The sequence below is a fragment of the Aphelocoma coerulescens genome, chromosome 1A, assembly GCF_041296385.1.
Source record: "Aphelocoma coerulescens isolate FSJ_1873_10779 chromosome 1A, UR_Acoe_1.0, whole genome shotgun sequence".
NCBI lineage: Eukaryota > Metazoa > Chordata > Aves > Passeriformes > Corvidae > Aphelocoma > Aphelocoma coerulescens.
The window spans coordinates 40,968-60,309 of record NC_091014.1 but is presented as its reverse complement, the minus strand read 5'-3'; the positions used below and the strand labels follow the sequence as shown (position 1 = coordinate 60,309).

Here is a 19,342-nt window from a genome sequence, read left to right as displayed (position 1 = left end):
ACAATTCAGTAATGATTGCAGAGGAAAAATTACCTGTAATCGCTTATGATCTGAGGGAAATTTCCTCAGTAATTACAAAGCTAGGACATAGGGAGTTTTGGAGGCAGAATCCCAATTTTGGCCACAGGCACCTGGCTGAGAAGGCCGGTTCTCTTCCATAGAAAGGAAAGCCCGGCACCCCAGTGTTTCAGGGACAGACAATGGCCCATGAATGGGAGGGAACAACCAGCAGGACCTTTCTCCACCTCACCCCCTGCTCCAAGGCACAGCAGGTCCAGGCATGACCAGCTGCCTTCAGAGGGTTGCCCGGGCACACCTGCACAGGGAGCTACTAGTTCAGAGGGGCTGATGAAGGTATCCCAAGTGTCCCTCCAGGAACAACAGTTGGAGCATCCTAGCAGGAGCTAGGGAGCAGCCAGATGCACCTGGGCACCTGAGCATGCCGGGCGCCACAGGGAAACTTTCAACTTTCCCCTTTTATCTTGTCAGTCCCTCCCCAGAGGCCCCAGAAAAAAGAGGTATTATTAGGAGAAAAGGGGCTTAAATTGAGGGAAAAGACTTCCTTTTCCATAATTGTCTCTATCAAAATTGAGGGGGAATCCCATTCCCCTACAATTTTAATAGTATCATTTGAAGGAAACCCCACCCCTTCTATGCTGTTAGGGGTATCAATTGACAGCAAATCCCCATTTCCCATTATTTTCTAGTTTAAATGGAAAGGGAAAACCTTGACTGTGCTATTTTATGGGTTTGAGTTAAGGGTAACTCCTGCATTTTCATCATCCAAATGTGTAAATGGAGGGGGAAGCCCAGTTGTCCCCCCTTTTTAAGGTTTTGAGCTGAGGGAAAGATTACTCTTTCTGTATCATTTGTGAGATTTAAAGTGAGGAAACCCCCTCTTTTCCAAATATTTTAGGGGATTAAATTAAAGGGGAGAAGCCATTTATTTGCCATCATATTAGCTTAAGTGGAAGTAAACACCCCATCTCCTCATTTTAGGGGTTCAGTTAAAGGAAGTGCTCCCTTTTTCAGCATTTTAAGGGTTTAAATCTGCATTTCAGGGCACTTCTACCCATGCCCCGGTACCAAATATCTCCTATGGGAGTAAGCCCAGCACATATGTAACCCTAACAGCACCCAGGAGTCTATTAGTTTTGTTATTTTTATTTATAATGTATCTAGCCCTAATTAGAGGTCCCAATGAGAGCTTCACCATTCATATAATTACTACTCTTTTCCACCCTACTTAGTCACATGTGAAGTATTACGTGCTAATCACTAAGGAACAACTGTGCAAATTAACAGCTAGTTATCCCACTTAGCTATCTACACTGCCAAAATACAAAGTTTTATTTGTTACCTGGTCTCTGCTCTTTTACTTGATGTAGCTGTAGTAAAAAAGAAGGTATCATCAATTCCCTGAAGAGCTTTTTTTCTCTCTCCAGCCCTTTACTCACTTTGAATTTAAATCAGAGGAGCCAAGCAGCTATAGCTCCTTTGACAGCTTTTATACCTTGTGGTAATTACCTCCTCCCTTTTCTGGGGCATGATGGGAATGAGAGGCGGACCCAGCCAGGGGTATATTAACCCCAGCCTTTGCCAAAGGGCTTCATTTCCTCCCTGGGATTGACTGGGATGGGAGATGTCCTCTCATTTCAATGAAGGGGGCCTTTCAGCTTATATCAGTTTTTTTTCCCCTCAGTAGATGCTTTTGGTCTCTAAAGCAACAGAGGTTTTGAAGACATTGGGAAGAAGATGGTGTTGAACACAGGGAGTATTTAGGCTTGTAATTTTGGCCTGAGTGTTCAGGGGTGGTAAGGTGCTTTTCTAAATTCAGGGTTTTCTCTTGTTTTTTTTTTTTTCTTTAGGAGCTTTGTAACTTCCAGGTTGTATTGAGTATGAAGCTTCAAATTTTTTTAGTGCATTCATTGCATCATAAAAGGGACCTTGCTCATATCAAAGATGATACCCAAAATTGTGGCTTCCAATAGGTAAGTTATGGATTGCAGCTGGGAGAGTGTGAGCAGGGTAGCTGGTTTAGGAAGTGCCAGAAGGGGTTTTGAAGGCTATAGGGTGGGAAAAGGTGTCTATTTAGGGCTACCTAAGGCTTTTTCCCAAGCACAGCAGATGCATTTATGCATCTTAAAGCACACAAAGGCATCCACCGTACTCACAGAAATACCCTATAACTTTGCCCCTCGCTGTCTTACGTGTCTATTGAAATAATGGCCCCAGCTTTTGATTCTGGGTGAAGCCAGAGACCCGAGGACCTGGATGTGCTTAGGAGGTGGTGAGTAGCCAAATTGTGGGCATTTGGCCTATATGCCACTAGATTTGTGCATTGATGTTGTGTTTTTTTTTTTTTTATTGTAGGTGACTTTGAGGCTAACCTGGCTATTATGGGGCCTTCTGAGACAACTGAGGAGGACTCATTTCACATCCAATGTGGATTCATATTGCCGGTCATCCGAAAGATAAGTCAGGGGCTATGACCTGGAGATGGGATGGCAGCAGGGTAGTGAGTTGGAAATTCCTGGGAAAACCTTAATAATTAGTGTAGGGGTAAGGGATGCTCTCTAAGGGGCCTCTTAGGACAGCTAAAGGGAGAGGCTCCACATTTGATTGCAACTGTAGGGTATGCAGTGCAGAGCAGTTCCAGTCTGTGTTGTGTTGTCTGGTGTGTTGTGTTGTCTAGCATGTCTTCAGGATCCCTTGGATCAGATATGTCTGCCTTTTATCCTCAAGGACCTTATGGCAAGTGTCAGCCATCATCTCTAGGTTCTCAAACATTTGTACTTCTCGGCATGTCACCGATATCATTTGTTCTCTTACCGACGGGCTCAGCCATGTCTCGGAATCGCATCTCAGAAGTGTTGAGTCAGATGTCTTTTGAGGCCTCATTCCTGGCTGTATTGCCATACATCCTTTCCAGCTGTGAGTTGTAATGTCCTGGGGCTTATAACATTGTAAGGATACAGGGAGCATTCTGAACATAGCATTGTTTTGCAGCTGTCTTGATCATCGTGACTGACAGTTCTTATAATAGGTCACTCTATTACAGTCTTTTCTTCCGCTCCTTAGAGCTGCTTCCGTCTACTGTCGCTACACCATCGGTCATCTCTTTTGGCGTCATCTCGGTCCTCACCGTCATTCTTCTCTCAGAGAGCTTTTTTTATCATCCTTGCGTCCCACTGTTTGTAGCATAATGTGTTGTTTGAGTTTGTGTTTAGCCTGGAACTGCTCTGCCCTGTGGAATAGACTGGGGGGTAGGTGGAATAGAAAGAAGGCTTTACGGGTAACCTTTACCTTTGCATAACCACCTGAGCCACACCTCAGATGGAGCAACCACGGCCGGTCGGTGCGGGGTTCGGCGGGAGTGGTATGGTGGCATCTTGCAGTTTTCTAGTCCCAAGTTATCATGCAGCCCTTTAACTTTTGTCATCACTTCCTTTCAGATGCAGATGCATTAAATCGGTGGCAGAGTGCCCCATACCGGGTGAGAGGGCTTGCACAGGAAGGTCAGTCGCCATTTGTCTTTGCAGGGCAAGTGTAAATGGTGACTGTGTTCTAGCATTGTTCTTTGTCTTTATTTTTAGGAGGGAAAGCTAGATCTCAGCAGTCAAGGTCAAGTGAGCAAGGTAAGCAGTGACCGGTGGAAAGAAAAAGTTGTTATTCCTTGGGTGTCAAGTTCTGGTACAGCTCTAAGCATCCACTGTCATTTGTGTGTTTTAGAGGGTCCACTTGTATTATGCTGAGCCCCCTCACCAACTGGCCGATGTACCCGGCTCGCTGCCCTCATGAGCCCTCCCAAAGCATTATGGGACTCTGCGATGAAGCCTTTACCTTTTCCATTCAAAGATACCGTCCGGGCAGACTTTGGCAACAGCCGAGAAGTTGGGGCGAGTTGGGGAGGGAGGGGGGAGGAGCGAGGGTCTGCTCAAGTCTCAGCAATGCTGCATCACCTTGTCTCCTCTTAACCCTACGATGACGGTGCCATCCTTGGAGCGCAGCCAAAGTGTGTGGCCCCAGGACCCCGGGCTTCTTAGGAGATGGTGAGTAGTGGAATTGTTGGGTTTTGGCTAACATGCCACTAAGTTGAAGCCTCGATATTTGGTTTTCTTTATTGTAGCTGACTAAGAGACAACAGGCTGGCAATGGTAGGAGCTTCCTGGATGGCAAGGTGGCCCTCTTTTGCACCCAAAGAGGATTCACATCCCTGGATGTCTGAGAGATAAGTCAATGGGATGGAAGCGGGGTGTTGGGTAGGGGGTTGCTGGGAGCGATTTTTAAGTCAGCTTTGGAGACGGGGCTACCCACAAAGGGGCCCCTTAGGCCACATAAAGGGAAAGTCTCACTTTTGATCACAGTGCTGAGGTGTGCAGGGCAGAGCAGTCCCAGTGCATGTTGTGTCACTTCTCTATTGTGTGTTCTGTGTCTTTTGGGCATCTTGTCTCATGTCTTTTGCTTTAGCCCTTTGATGTGCTTGTGGTCATTCTTCTTGCCGAGAGTTTTCTCTTCTCGTTGTGTCCCCTCCTTTTTCATCTGCTGCATGCAAATCCTGCATGGGATTTGGCCCGGAGCTGCTCTGCCCTACTGCACAGTCTGGCCTATAGGTGTAATAGGGCAAGGCTTGGAGATGTGGAATTTGTTTTGTAGGGTGTAGTTTGGCCTCTAGATGATATTCCTAGATTGACACAGGATGCCTGGAGCTGTTAAGTTCTCACGCAGCACTTTGACTTTTGTCATCACTTTCTTTCAGATGCAGTTGGGTTAAATCTGGGGCAGAGTGCCCCACACCGGGTGAGGGGGTTCCTGCAGGAAGGTCAGTCACCATTTGTGTTTGCAAGGCAAGTGTGAATGGTGACTGTGTTCCAGCATTGTTCTTTGTCTTTATTTTTAGGAGGGAAAGCTAGATCTCAGCAGTCAAGATCAAGTGGGTGAGGTAAGCAGTGACTGGTAGACAGAATGACTTGTTATTGCTTGGGTATCAATTTCTGGTGCATCCATTGTTATTTGTGTGCTTTAGGGGGTCTACTTATATTATGCTCAACCTCCTCACCAACCGGCCGACAGACCCAGTTTGCTGCCCTCGTGAATCCTCCGGAAGCATTACAGGACTCTGCAATGAAGTCTTTACATTTTCCATTCAAAGCTACCATCCTGTTGCCTTTGGCGACGGCAGAGGAGTTGCAGCAAGTTGGGGATGGAGGGAGGAGGATTGAGGGTCCGCTCAAGTTTCAGCCATGCCACATTACCTTGTCTCCTCTTAACCCCAGTATACCCCGCAACGATGGCGTCAACCTCGGAGTGTGGCTGAAGTGTGCGGCCCGAGAACCCCGGCCTACGTAGGAGACGGTGAGTGGCAGAATTGTTGGGTTCTGGCCGAGGTGCCACTAACTTTGTGCACTGTTGTTTGGTTTGGTTTTGTTTATTGTAGCTGACTGAGAGAACAGCCCGGTGATGGCAGGAGCTTCCTGGACGGTGAGGCCGCCTTCTTCTATGCCTGAGGTAGATTTGCATCCCTGGATGTCCAAGAGATAAGTTGAGGGGGTGAAAGCAGAGTGTCAGGTCAGGGCTTGCCGGGAGGGAACATTGAGCCAGCTTCAGAGATGGGGATGTCTAAGAAGGGGCCCCTTAGGCCCCATAAAGGGTAAGTATCACTTTTGATTAAAACACTTATGTGTGCAGAGCAGTCCTGGTGCATGTTATGTCACTCGTCTGTTGTGCGTTCTGTCTCGTTTGGGCATCTTGTGTCTCATGTATTTAGTCTTAGCCCTTCAATGTGTTTGCAGTCATTCTTCTTGCCGAGAGTTTTCTCTCCTTGTTGTGTCCCCTTGTTTGTCATCTCCTGTGTCACGGGTGCCTGCATGGGTTTGGCCCAGAACTGCTCTGCCCTGCTGCATAGCCTGGCCTATAGGTGTAATAGGACAGGGCCCTGGGACTTGAGATTTGTTATGTAGGGTGTAGTTTGACCTCAAGATGTTATTCCTAGATTGACACAGGATGGCTGGAGCTGTGAAGTTATCATGCAGCCCTTTGACTTTTGTCATCACTTTCTTTCAGATGCAGATGGGTTAAATCCATGGCAGAGTGCCCCCCACTGGTTGAGGGGGTTCCCGCAGGAAGGTCAGTCACTGTTTGTGTTTGCAGGGCAAGTGTAAATGGTGGCAATGTTCCAGCATTGTTCTTTGTCTTTGTTTTTAGGAGGTAAAGCCAGATAGCAGCAGTCAAAGTGAAGTGAGCAAGGTAAGCAGTGACCGGTGGAAAGAAAAAGTTGTTATTCCTTGGGTGCCAAGTTCTGGTACACCTCTAAGCATCCACAATCATTTCTGTGTTTTAGGGGGTCCACTTGTATTATGCGGAAGCACCTCCATGACTGGCCAACAGACCCGGTCTGCCACCCTTGTGAGCCCTCCAGAAGTGTTACGGGACTCTGCGACGGAGCCTTTACCTTTTCCATTCAAAGCTGCTGTCCGGGCACCCTTTAGCAACGGCTGGGTAGTTGTGGTGAGTCAGGGAGGGAGGAAGAGTGAGGGTCTGCTCAAATTTCAGCAATGCTGCATCACCTTGTCTCCTCTTAACCCAGGAATATGTGGCGACGATGGCGTCGGCCTTGGAGCACGGCCAAAGCGTGCGGCCTGAGAACCCTGGCCTTCTTAGGGGATGGTGAGCGGCGGAATTGTTGGGTTCTGGCCGAGGTGTCACTAAGTTCGTGCACTGATGTTTGGTTTGGTTTTCTTTATTGTAGCTGACTGAGAGAACAGCCTGGCGATGGCAGGAGCTTCCTGGATGGCGAGGTGGCCTTTTTGTGTGCCCGAGGAGGATTTGCATCCCTGCACATCTGAGAGATAAGTTGAGGGGATGAAAGCGGAGTGTCGGATTGGGGCTCACTGGGAGGGAATATTGAGTCTGCTTCAGAGATGGGGATGTCTAAGAAGGGGCCCCTTAGGCCCCATGAAAGGAAAGTCTCACTTTTGATCACAAGGTCGAGGTGCGCCAGGCAGAGCAGACCCAGTGCATGTCATGTCACTTGTCTATTGTGCGCCCTGTCTCTTTTGGGCATCTCATGTCTTCTGTCTTAGTTCTTCAATGTGCTTGCAGTCATTCTTCTCACTGAGAGTTTTCTCTCCTCATCCCTTCACCTCATTTGTGATCTGCTGTGTCACAGGTGCCTGCATGGGTTTGGTCTGGAGCTGCTCTGCCCGGCTGCACAGTCTGGCATATAGTTGTAATAGGACAGGGCCCTGGGACTTGAGATTTGTGATGTAGGGTGTAGTTTGGCCTCTAGATGTTATTCCTAGATTGACACAGGATGGCTGGAGGTGCGAAGTTCTCATGCAGCACTTTAACTTTTGTCATCACTTTTTCAGATGCAGACGGGTTAAATCTGTGGCAGAGCGTCCCCCACCGGTTGAAGGGGATTCCCGCAAGAAGGTGAGTCACTGTTTGTGTTTGCAGGGCAAGTGTAAATGGTGGCAATGTTCCAGCATTGTTCTTTGTCTTTATTTTTAGGAGGTAAAGCTGGGTAGCAGCAGTCAAGGTAAAGTGAGCGTGGTAAGTGGTGACCGGTGGAAAGAAAAAGTTATTCCTTGGGTGTCAAGTTCTGGTACAGCTCCAAGCATCCATTGTCATTTGTGTGTTTAAGGTGGTCTGCTTGTGTTCTCCGAACCTCCATGACTGGCAGACCCGGCTCGCCACCCTTGTGAGCCCTCTGAAAGTATTATGGGACTCTTTGACCAAGCCTTCACCTTTTCCATTTGAAGGGTCTTTCTGAGCAGCCTTTAGCAATGGCTGGGGAGCTGCAGCATGTTGGGGAGGGAGGAGGAACAAGGGTCTGCTCGAGTCTCAGCAATGCCATATCACCTTGTCTCCTCCTAATCCAGGTAAACCCTGCAATGCCAGTGTCAGCCTTGGACCATGGCCAAAGCGTGTGGCCCAAGGACCCTGGCCCTATTAGGAGACGGTGAGTAGCAGAATTGTCGGGTTTTGGCTGAGGCGCCACTAAGCTAATGTACTGATGTTGGGTTTGGTTTTTTTTTGTAGCTGACTGAGAGAGAACAGCCCAGTGACGGCAGGAGCTTCCTGGATGGCAAGGCGGCCTTCTTTTGCGTCCAAGGCAGATTCATATCCCCAGGCGTCTGAGAGATAAGTCGAGGCTTGTGACTCACAGAGGGGGTGACATCAGGTTGTTGAGTTGGGACTCACCAGGAGGTATTTTTGAGTCAGATTTGGAGGTGGGGATACCCAAGAAGGGGCCCCTTAGGACCTATAAAGCAAAAGTTTTGCTTTTGATCACAGAGCTGAGATGTGCTGGGCAGAGCAGGCCTGGTACATGTCACCTGTCTATTGTGCGTTCTCTGTCTTTTGTGCATCTCGTGTATCAGGTCTTTTGCCTTAGCCCTTTGAGATGCTTATTGCAAATGCTGGGCATTATTCTTAGCATCTCTGTTCTTGGTGTTCCTCAGTGTGGTGCCGATACCATTGATCCTTTGACTCGTGAGCTTGCAGCTGCATCAGAATCACATCTCTTTAGCAATGTTGAGTCAGGTGTCTTTTCAGGTCTTGTTCTGAGCTGCATTGACGGCTGTGCACCACAACAATCCACTAAAGGGGATGAGGACTTGTGAAAATGAGAAGATAGCTAGAGGATTCCACCCGTACAACTCAGGCATCCATCTTTGCGGTTCTTGGATAAAGCCTTTGTGTTAGCATCCTCTTCTGCCAGGGTTCTTGGAGCCCTGTCGGCTCACTGTCGGTCTCACCTAAGTTGTCTCATTCCTCATTCTCTTGGTCCTTGTGATCATCTAGCCCAGAGTTTTCCCTCCTTGTTGTGTCCCCTTGTTTGTCATCTCCTGTGTCACGGGTGCCTGAGTGGGTTTGGCCCAGAGCTGCTCTGCCCTGCAGCATACTGTGGAGTATGGGTGTAATAGGACAAGGCCTGGGGATGTGGAATTTGTGATGTAGGGTGTAGTTTGGCCTCAAGATGGTATTCTGAGATTGACAACAGATGGCTGCAGCTGTTAAGTTCTCATGCAGCACTTCGAATTTTGTCCTCAGTTTCTTTCCGATGCCGAGGGATTAAGTCCGTGGCTGAGGGCCCCCGTATCAGTTAAGGGGGTTCCTGCAGGAAGGTCAGTCACTGTTTGTCTTTGCAGAGCAAGTGTAAATGGTGGCTGTGTTACAGCATTGTTCTTTGTCTTTGTTCTTAGGAGGTAAAGCCAGATCTCAGCAGTCAAAGTCAAGTTAGTAAGGTAAGTGGTGACCGGTGTACTGAACCGGTTGTTACTGTTTCGATGCCAAGTTCTGGCACTCTAAACTTTAAGCATCCATTGTCATTTGTGTGCTTTAGGCAGTCCCCTTGTATTATGCTGAAACTCCTTGCCAGCTGGCTGATGGACCTGGCTCGCTGCTGTCGTTAGCCCTTCGGAAGTATTATGGGACTCTGCGACAAAGCCTTTACCTTTTCCATTTGAACGTGCCGTCCAGGTTGCCTTCGGCAACGGCCGAGTAGTTGCAGTGAGTTGCGGAGGGAGGGAAGAGTGAGGGCCCCCTCAAGTTTTGGCAGTGCCGCATCACCTCGTCTCCTCTTAACCCAGGTATACCCTGTGACGATGACGATGGCGTTGGCCTCAGAGCGTGGCCAAAGCGTGCGGACTGAGGATCCCAGCCTTTTTAGGAGACGGTGAGTGGCAGAATTGACAGGTTTTGGCTGAGGTGCCGCTAAGTTCATGCACTGATGTTTGTCTGGTTTTCTTTATTGTAGCTGACTAAGAGATAACCAGCCTGGTGAAGGCACGAGCTTCCTGCATGGTGATGCAGCCTTCTTTTGCACCCGAGGCAGATTGACATCCCCAGATATCCAAGAGATAAGTCGAGACCTGTGACCCACAGGGGGGTGAAAGCAGGGTGTTGAGTTGGGACTCACCAGGAGGTATTTTTGAGTCAGATTTGGAGGTGGGGATACCCAAGAAGGGACCCCTTAGGCCCCATAAAGCTTAAGTCTTGCTTTTGATCACAGTGCCGAGGTGCGCAGGGCAGAGCAGTCCTGGTACATGTCACCTGTCTATTGTGCGTTCTCTGTCTTTTGTGCATCTCATGTCACAGGTCTTTTGCCTTAGCCCTTTGAGATGCTTATCGCAAACGCTGGGCATTATTCTTAGCATCTCTGTTCTTGGTGTTCCTCAGTGTGGTGCCGATACCATTGATCCTTTGACTTGTGAGCTTGGAGGTGCATCAGGATCATGTCTCTCTTCAGCGACGTTGAGTCGGGTGTCTTTTCAGGTCTTATTCTGAGCTGCATTGTCAGCTGTGCCCTGCAATGATCCATTATAGAGGATGAGGACTCTTAAGAATGTGAAGATAGCTAGAGGATTCCACCCGTCCAATTCTTGGGCATCCATCTTTGCGGTTCTTGGAATAAGCCCTTCTCTTACCATCCTCTGCTGCCAGGGTTCGTGCAGCCTCATTGGCTCACCGTCGGTCTTGCCGTGGTCATCTCATTCCTCATTTGCTCGGTCCTTGTGATCATCTAGCCCAGAGTTTACCCTCCTTGTTGTGTCCCCTTGTTTGTCATCTCCTGTGTCACGGGTGCCTGAGTGGGTTTGGCCCAGAGCTGCTCTGCCTTGTTGCATATACTCTGGCATATAGGTGTAATAAAACAAGGCCCAAGGCCTTTAAATCTGTAATGTAGGGTGCAGTTTGTCCTCTAGATGATATTCTGAGATTGACACAAGATGGCTGGAGCTGTGAAGTTCTCATGCAGCACTTCGACTTTTGTCATCACTTTCTTGCAGATGCAGACGGATTAAATCCATGGCAGAGCGCCCCATACTGGGTGAGGGGGTTCGCGCAGGAAGGTCGGACACAGTTTGTGTTTGCAGAGCACGTGTAAGTGGTGGCTGTGTTACAGCATTGTTCTTTGTCTTTGTTCTTAGGAGGTAAAGCCAGATCTCAGCAGTCAAGGTCAAGTGTACGAGGTAAGAAGTCACTGGTGGAAAGAACCACTTGTTATTCCTTGGGTGCCAAGTTCTGGTACAGCTCTAAGCATCCATTGACATTTGTGTGTTTCAGGCGCTCCTCTTGTATTACACTGAACCCCTCACCGACTGGCCGACAGACGCGTCTTGCCGCCCTCTGCAAGTATCATGGGACTCTGTGACGAAGCCTTTACCTTTTCCATATGAAGGTACCCATCCAGGTAGCTTTTGGCAACGGCCGAGGAGTTGCGGCAAGTCGGGGAGGGAGGGAGGAGGAGCAAAGGTCCACTCAAGTTTCAGCAATGCCGCATAACCGTGTCTCCACTCAACCTAGGTATACCCTGCGATGATGGCGCCAGCCTTGAAGTGTGGCCTGAGGATCCGGGCCCTCTTAGGAGTCGGTGAGTAGTGGAATTGTTGCGTTTTGGCTGATGTGCCACTAAGCCTGTGAACCGATGTTTGGTTTTCTTTATTGTAGCTGACTGAGAGACAACAGCCTGGCAATGGCAGCAGCTTCTGGGACAGCGAGAGGTGGCCTTCTTTTGTGTCCCAGGAAGATTCACATCCCTAGATGTCCGAGAGATAAGTTGAGGGCTGCGACCCATGGAGGGAATGAAAGCGGGGTGTCGGGTCGGGGTTGCTGGGGGGGAGTTTTGAGTCAGCTTTGGAGATGGGAATACCCAAGAAGGGGCCCCTTAGCCCGCATAATGGAAAAGTCTCACATTTGATCGCAATGCTGAGGTGCGCAGGGCAGAGCAATCAGAGTGCATGATGTGTCACTTGTTTATTGTGCATGCAGTGTCTTTTGGGCATCTTGTGTCACAGGTCTTTTGCCTTAGCCCTTTAATGTGCTTGCAGTCATGCTTTCTGTGGAATGTTCCCTCTCCTTGTTGCATCCCCTTGTTTGTGTCTTCTCCTGTGTCGCGGGTGCCTGCATGGGTTTGGCCCAGAGCTGCTCTGCCCTGCTGCATACCCTGGCATATCAATGTAATAGAACAAGGCCCAAGGCCTTTAAATTTGTAATGTAGGGTGCAGTTTGTCCTCTAGATGATATTTCTAGGTTGTCAGAAGATGGCTGGAGCTGTGAAGCTCTCATGCAGCACTTTGACTTTTGTCATCACTTTCTTGCAGATGCAGACGGATTAAATCCATGGCAGAGCGCCCCATACCAGGTGAGGGGGTTCCTGCATTAAGGTCGGTCGCTGTTTGTGTTTGCAGAGCAAGTGTAAATGGTTTCTGTGTTACAGCATTGTTCTTTGTCTTTGTTCTTAGGAGGTAAAGCCAGATGTCAGCAGTCAAGGTCAAGTGAATGAGGTAAGAAGTCACTGGTGGAAAGAACCACTTGTTATTCCTTGGGTGCCAAGTTCTGGTACAGCTCTAAGCATCCTTTGTCATTTGTGTGTTTCAGGCGCTCCCCTTGTATTACGCTGAAACTCCTCACCAACTGGCTGATGGACCCGTCTTGCCGCCCTTGTGAGTCCTCTGCAAGTATCATGAGACTCTGCGATGAAGCCTTTACCTTTTCCATGTGAAGGTACCATCCGGGTAGCCTTCGGCAACGGCCAAGGAGTTGCGGCAAGTCAGGGAGGGAGGAGGAGCGAGCATCCCCTCAAGTTTCAGCAATGCTGCATAACCGCATTTCCACTCAAGACAGGCATACCCTGCGATGATGGCGTTGGCCTCGGAGCGCGGCCAGAGTGTGCGGCCCGAGGACCTGGGCCCTCTTAGGAGTCGGTGAGTAGTGGAATTGTTGCGTTTTGGCTGACGTGCCACTAAGCTCGTGTACTGATGTTCGGTTGTCTTTATTGTAGCTGACTGAGAGACAACAGCCTGGCAATGGCAGCAGCTTCTGGGATGGCAAGAGGTGGCCTTCTTTTGCGCCCCAGGAAGATTCACATTCCCAGACGTCTGAGAGATAAGTTGAAGGGCTGCGACCCACGGAGGGAATGAAAGCGGGGCGTTGGGTTGGGGCTCTCGGGGAGGGAGTTTTGAGTCATCTTTGGAGATGGGGATACCCAGGAAGGGGTGCCTTAGCCCACATAATGGAAAAGTCTCACACTTGATCGCAATGCTGAGGTGCGCAGGGCAGAGCAACCTGAGTGCATGATGTGTCACTTGTCTATTGTGCATGCTGTGTCTTTTGGGCATCTTGTCACAGGTCTTTGGCCTCAGCCCTTTAATGTGCTTGCAGTCATGCTTTCTGCTGAGAGTTCTCTCTCCTCGTTGCATCCCCTTGTTTGTGTCTTCTCCTGTGTCACGGGTGCCTGCATGGGTTTGGCCCAGAGCTGCTCTGCCCTGCTGCATACCCAGGCATATAGGTGTAATAGAACAAGGCCCAAGGCCTTTAAATCTGTAATGTAGGGTGTATTTTTGCCTCTAGATAATATGCCTAGATTGTCCCAAGATGGCTGGAGCTGTGAAGTTCTCATGCAGCCCTTTGACTTTTGTCATCACTTTCTTGCAGATGCAGGCAGATTAAATCCGTGCCAGAGCGCCCCATACCAGGTGAGGGGATTCCTGCATTAAGGTCGGTCGCTGTTTGTCTTTGCAGAGCAAGTGTAAATGGTTTCTGTGTTACAGCATTGTTCTTTGTCTTTGTTCTTAGGAGGTAAAGCCAGATGTCAGCAGTCAAGGTCAAGTGAACGAGGTAAGAAGTCACTGGTGGAAAGAACCACTTGTTAATCCTTGGGTGCCAAGTTCTGGTACAGCTCTAAGCATCCACTGTCATTTGTGTGTTTTAGATCTTCTGCTTGTATTACATCAAAACCTCTCGCTGACCGGCCGACAGACCCAGCTTGCTGCCCTGGTGAGCCCTCCAGAAGCATTACGGGACTCCGCAACGAAGCCTTTACCTTCTCCATGTGAAGGCACCGTCTGGGAAGCCTTCGGCAGCGGCCAATTAGTTGCAGTGAGTTGTGGAGGGAGGGAGGATTGAGGGCCCCCTCAAGTTTCGGCAGTGTTGCATCACCTTGTCTCCTCTTAACCCCAGTATACCCTGTGACAATGGCGATGGCATTGGCCTTGGAGCTTGGCCAAAGCGTGCAGCCCGAGGACCCCAGCCTTTTTAGGAGATGGTGAGTGGCAGAATTGACAGGTTTTGGCTGAGGTGCCGCTAAGTTCATGCACTGATGTCTGTTTCGTTTTGTTTATTGTAGTTTGCCAAGAGATAACCAGCCCGATGAAGGCATGAGCTTCCTGCATGGTGAGGTGGCCTTCTTTTGCACCCGAGGCAGATTGACATCCTCAGACATCCAAGAGATAAGTCGAGACCTGTGACCCACAGAGGGAGTGAAAGCTGGGTGTTGAGTTGGGACTCACCGGGAGATATTTTTGAGTCAGATTTGGAGGGGGGGATACCCAAGAAGGGGCCCCTTAGGCCCCAGAAAGCTTAAGTCTTGCTTTTGACTACAGTGCCGAGGTGCGCAGGGCAGAGCAGGCCTGGTACATGTCACGTGTCTATTGTGCGTTCTCTGTCTTTTGTGCATCTTCTGTCACAGGCCTTTTGCCTTAGCCCTTTGAGATGCTTATTGCAAATGCTGGGCATTATTCTTAGCATCTCTGTTCTTGGTGTTCCTCAGTGCGTTGCCGGTACCATTGATCCTTTGACTCGTGAGCTTGGAGGTGCATCAAAACCACATCTCTCTTCAGTGATGTTGAGTCGGGTGTCTTTTCAGGTCTTGTTCTGAGCTGCATTGTCAGCTGTGCACTGCAATGATCCATTATAGAGGATGAGGACTTTTAAGAATGTGAAGCTAGCTAGAGGATTCCACCCGTCCAGTTCTTGGGCATCCATCTTTGCGGTTCTTGGAATAAGCCCTTCTGTTATCATCCTCCTCTGCCAGGGTTCTTGCAGCCGCGTTGGCTCACCGTCGGTCTCGCCGCGGTCATCTCATTTCTCATTTGCTCGGTCCTTGTGATTGTCTAGCCCAGAGTTCTCTCTCCTTGTTGTGTCCCCTTGTTTGTCATCTTCTGTGTCACGGGTGCCTGAGTGGGTTTGGCCCAGAGCTGCTCTGCCCTGCAGCATACTGTGGAGTATGGGTGTAATAGGACAAGGCCTGGGGCTGTGGAATTTGTGGTGTAGGTTGTAGTTTTGCCTCAAGATGGTATTCCTAGACTCATACAGGATGGCTGGAGCTGTGAAGTTCTCATGCAGCTCTTTGACTTTTGTCTTCACTTTCTTGTAGATGCAGACGGATTAAATCCATGGCAGAGCGCCCCATACTGGGTGAGGGGGTTCCCGCAGGAAGGTCGGTCACTGTTTGTCTTTGCAGGGCAAACATAAATGGTGGCTGTGTTACAGCATTATTCTTTCTTTGTTCTTAGGCGGTGAAGCTAGATCTCAGCAGTCAAGGTCAAGTGAACGAGGTAAGAAGTCACTGGTGGAAAGAACCACTTGTTATTTCTTGGGTGCCAAGTTCTGGTACAGCTCTAAGCATCCATTGTCATTTGTGTGTTTCAGGCGGTCCCCTTGTATTACACTGAAACCCCTCACCGACTGGCTGATGGACCTGGCTTGCTGCCCTCATGAGTCCTCTGCAAGTATCATGGGACTCTGCGATGAAGCCTTTACATTTTCCATGTAAGGGAACCGTCTGGGTAGCCTTCAGCAATGGCCGAGGAGTTGCAGGATGTCAGGGAGGGAGGAGGAACGAGGGTCCACTCAAGTTTCAGCAATGCTGTATACCTCGTCTCCACTCAACCCCGGTATACACTGCCATGATGGCGTCGGCCTTGGAGCGCGGCCTGAGGACCCGGGCTCTCTTAGTAGACAGTGAGTAGTGGAATTGTTGGGTTTTGGCTGACATGCCATGTAGCTCATATACTGATGTTTGGTTGTCTTTATTGTAGCTGACTGAGAGACAACAGCCTGGCAATGGCAGCAGCTTCTGGGACAGCGAGAGGCGGCCTTCTTTTGCGCCCCAGAAAGATTCACATCCCCAGATGTCCGAGAGATAAGTTGAGGGATATGACCCACGGAGGGAATGAGAGCGGGGTGTCGGGTCGGGGCTTGCTGGGAGGGAGTTTTGAGTCAGCTTTGGAGATGGGGATATCCAAGAAGGGGCCCCTTAGCCCACATAATGGGAAAGCCTCACATTTGATTGCAATGCTGAGGTGCGCAGGGCAGAGCAATCGCAGTGCATGTTGCGTCACTTGTCTATTGTGCATGCCGTGTCTTTTGGGCATCTTGTGTCACAGGTCTTTTGCCTTAGCCCTTTGATGTGCTTGCAGTCATGCTTTTTGCCGAGAGTTCTCTCTCTTTGTTGCATCCCCTTGATTGTCATCTCCTGTGTCACGGGTGCCTGCATGGAATGGCCCAGAGCTGCTCTGCCCTGCTGCATACCCTGGCATATCAATGTAATAGAACAAGGCCCAAGGCCTTTAAATTTGTAATGTAGGGTGCAGTTTGTCCTCTAGATGATATTTCTAGATTGTCAGAAGATGCCTGGAGCTGTGAAGCTTTCATGCAGCCCTTTGACTTTTGTCATCACTTTCTTGCAGATGCAGACAGATTAAATCCATGCCAGAGCGCCCTATACCGGGTGAGGGGGTTCCCCCAGGAAGGTCAGTCACTGTTTGTGTTTCCTCAGCAAGTGTAACTGGTGGCTTTGTTACAGCATTGTTCTTTGTCTTTGTTCTTAGGAGGTAAAGCCAGATCTCGGCAGTCAAGGTCAAGTGAATGAGGTAAGAAGTCACTGGTGGAAAGAACCACTTGTTATTTCTTGGGTGCCAAGTTCTGGTACAGCTCTAAGCATCCTTTGTCATTTGTGTGTTTCAGGCGCTCCTCTTGTATTACACTGAAACCCCTCACCGACTGGCTGATGGACCTGGCTCGCTGCCCTCCTGAGTCCTCTGCAAGTATCATGGGACTCTGCGATGAAGCCTTTACCTTTTCCATGCGAAGGTACCGTCTGGGTAGCCTTCAGCAATGGCCGAGGAGTTGCAGCATGTCGGGGAGGGAGGAGGAACAAGGGTCCACTCAAGTTTCAGCAATGCTGCATAACCTCGTCTCCACTCAACCCAGGTGTACCCTGCGATGATGGCGTCGGCCTTGGAGCGCGGCCAGAGCGTGCGGCCTGAGGACCCGGGCTCTCTTGGTGGACGGTGAGTAGTGGAATTGTTGGGTTTTGGCTGACATGCCACTAAGCTCATATACTGATGTTTGGTTGTCTTTATTGTAGCTGACTGAGAGACAACAGCCTGGCAATGGCAGGAGCTTCTGGGCCGGCGAGAGGCCGCCTTCTTTTGCGCCCCAGGAAGATTCACATCCCCAGATGTCCGAGAGATAAGTTGAGGGATATGACCCAAGGAGGGAATGAGAGCGGGGTGTCGGGCTTGGTCTCTCGGGGAGGGAGTTTTGAGTCAGCTTTGGAGATGGGGATGTCCAAGAAGGGGCCCCTTAGCCTGCATAATGGGAAAGCCTCACATTTGATCGCAATGCTGAGGTGCGCAGGGCAGAGCAATCGCAGTGCATGTTGCGTCACTTGTCTATTGTGCATGCCGTGTCTTTTGGGCATCTTGTCACAGGTCTTTTGCCTTAGCCCTTTGATGTGCTTGCAGTCATGCTTTTCGCCGAGAGTTCTCTCTCCTCATTGCATCCCCTCTTTTGTCGTCTCCTGTGTCACGGGTGCCTGAGTGGGTTTGGCCCAGAGCTGCTCTGCCCTGCTGCATACTCTGGCATATAGGTGTAATAGAACAAGGCCCAAGGCCTTTAAATCCGTAATGTATGGTGTAGTCTGGCCTCTAGATGATATTCCTAGATTGTCCCAAGATGGCTGGAGCTGTGAAGTTCTCATGCAGCCCTTTGACTTTTGTCATCACTTTCTTGCAGGTGCAGACAGATTAAATCCGTGGCAGAGCGCCCCATACCAGGTGAGGGGGTTTCCTGCCGGAAGGTCAGTCACCGTTTGTTTGCGGGGCACGTGTAATTGGTGGCTGTGTTACAGCATCGTTCTTTGTCTTTGTTTTTAGGAGGTAAAGCCAGATCTCAGCAGTCAAAGTCGAGTTAGTGAGGTAAGTGGTGACCGGTGTACTGAACTGGTTGTTATTGTTTCGAAGCCAAGTTCTGTCACTCTAAGCTTTAAGCATCCATTGTCATTTGTGTGCTTAGGCAGTCCCCATGTATTATGGTGAAACTCCTTGCCAACTGGCTGATGGACCTGGCTCGCCGCTGTCATTAGCCCACCGGAAGTATTACAGGACTCTGTGACGAAGCCTTTACCTTTTCCATTTGAACGTGCCGTCCAGGTTGCCTTCGGCAACGGCCGGGTAGTTGCAGTGAGTTGCGGAGGGAAGGAGGAGCGAGGGCCCACTCAAGTTTCGGCAATGCCGCATCACCTCGTCTCCTCTTAACCCAGGTATACTCTGTGACGATGACGATGGCGTTGGCCTCAGAGCGTGGCCAAAGCGTGCGGCCTGAGGAGGCCAGCCTTTTTAGGAGACGGTGAGTGGCAGAATTGACAGGTTTTGGCTGAGGTGCCACTAAGTTCATGCACTGATGTTTGTCTGGTTTTCTTTATTGTAGCTGACTAAGAGCGAACGAGCCCGGTGAAGGCACGAGCTTCCCGCATGGTGATGCAGCCTTCTTTTGCACCCGAGGCAGATTGACATCCCCAGACATCCAAGAGATAAGTTGAGACCTGTGACCCACAGTAGGGGTGAAAGCGGGGTGTTGAGTTGGGCCTCACCAGGAGGTATTTTTGAGTCAGATTTGGAGGTGGGGATACCCAAGAAGGGGCCCCTTAGGCCCCATAAAGCTTAAGTCTTGCTTTTGATCACAGTGCCGAGGTGCGCAGGGCAGAGCAGGCCTGGTACATGTCACCTGTCTATTGTGCGTTCTCTGTCTTTTGTGCATCTCGTGTCACAGGTCTTTTGCCTTAGCCCTTTGAGATGCTTATCGCAAAGGCTGGGCATTATTCTTAGCATCTCTGTTCTTGGTGCTCCTCAGTGTGGTGCCGATACCATTGATCATTTGACTCGTGAGCTTGGAGGTGCATCAGGATCATGTCTCTCTTCAGCGAGGTTGAGTCGGGTGTCTTTTCAGGTCTTGTTCTGAGCTGCATTGTCAGCTGTGCCCTGCAATGATCCATTATAGAGGATGAAGGCTTGTAAGAATGTGAAGATAGCTGGAGGATTCCACCCGTCCAATTCTCGGGCATCCATCTTTGCGGTTCTTGGACTAAGCCCTTCTGTTATCATCCTCCTCTGCCAGGGTTCTTGCAGCCTTGTTGGCTCACCGTCGGTCTCGCCGCGGTCATCTCACTTCTCATTTGCCCGGTCCTTGTGATAATCTAGCCTAGAGTTTTCTCTCCTTGTTATGTCCCCTTGTTTGTCATCTTCTGTGTCACGGGTGCCTGAGTGGGTTTGGC

The 19,342-nt window shown here is 49.7% G+C and overlaps 3 long non-coding RNA genes across 3 annotated transcripts; all 3 read left to right on the top strand.

Annotated features, from left to right (window-relative positions):
• The first annotated feature begins 1,874 nt into the window (after positions 1 to 1,874).
• Positions 1,875 to 3,855, top strand: LOC138104498 (uncharacterized). The gene is made up of 4 exons (XR_011148088.1): positions 1,875 to 1,991; positions 3,456 to 3,518; positions 3,597 to 3,638; positions 3,733 to 3,855. It is a non-coding gene; the product is annotated as an uncharacterized lncRNA (long non-coding RNA).
• Positions 3,856 to 5,208: 1,353 nt separating this feature from the next.
• Positions 5,209 to 6,871, top strand: LOC138104497 (uncharacterized). The gene is made up of 6 exons (XR_011148087.1): positions 5,209 to 5,355; positions 6,064 to 6,126; positions 6,205 to 6,246; positions 6,341 to 6,507; positions 6,587 to 6,666; positions 6,749 to 6,871. It is a non-coding gene; the product is annotated as an uncharacterized lncRNA (long non-coding RNA).
• Positions 6,872 to 13,579: 6,708 nt separating this feature from the next.
• On the top strand, positions 13,580 to 14,228 carry LOC138104496 (uncharacterized). The gene is made up of 4 exons (XR_011148086.1): positions 13,580 to 13,623; positions 13,718 to 13,884; positions 13,966 to 14,050; positions 14,132 to 14,228. It is a non-coding gene; the product is annotated as an uncharacterized lncRNA (long non-coding RNA).
• Positions 14,229 to 19,342: the final 5,114 nt, after the last annotated feature.